The following is a 421-nucleotide window of genomic DNA, read 5'->3' on the forward strand; positions in this document are numbered from 1 at the left end:
CTTCACCGTACCTATGTATTGCTTTCTAATTTGGAGTTCTTAAGATTGCAGGTGAAGGGTGCCGGACCCAAACCCATGTGAGTAACCAGAGGTGTGGTTCTGGTTGCGTACATGGTTTGATGTCAGGTTTGTGAGGTCATCAAGGATGCAAGGGTGATAACTTTTTGTCCTGCCCACTTCTGAGTTCTGGCTTTGCTCTAGGCTGCTTCCATTCTTTGTAAATCATGGCTGTTGGTGCTTCCAGATGTCATATCCACTACACACCAGTCAGAATAGAATTTTTCAGAAGTTTGCATAGAAAAATGAACAAAATGTCCCAGAAGCCCTCAGCCAAGATCTCCTTAAATCTCGCTAGCCAGGGAGATGGGATAAATATATATATATATATATATATTAAGTTTAATCACAAGTCTCCTAGAGC

The sequence above is a fragment of the Leptonychotes weddellii genome, chromosome 15 (assembly GCF_054177405.1).
Source record: "Leptonychotes weddellii isolate Sample4059 chromosome 15, ASM5417740v2, whole genome shotgun sequence".
Taxonomy (NCBI): Eukaryota; Metazoa; Chordata; class Mammalia; order Carnivora; family Phocidae; genus Leptonychotes; species Leptonychotes weddellii.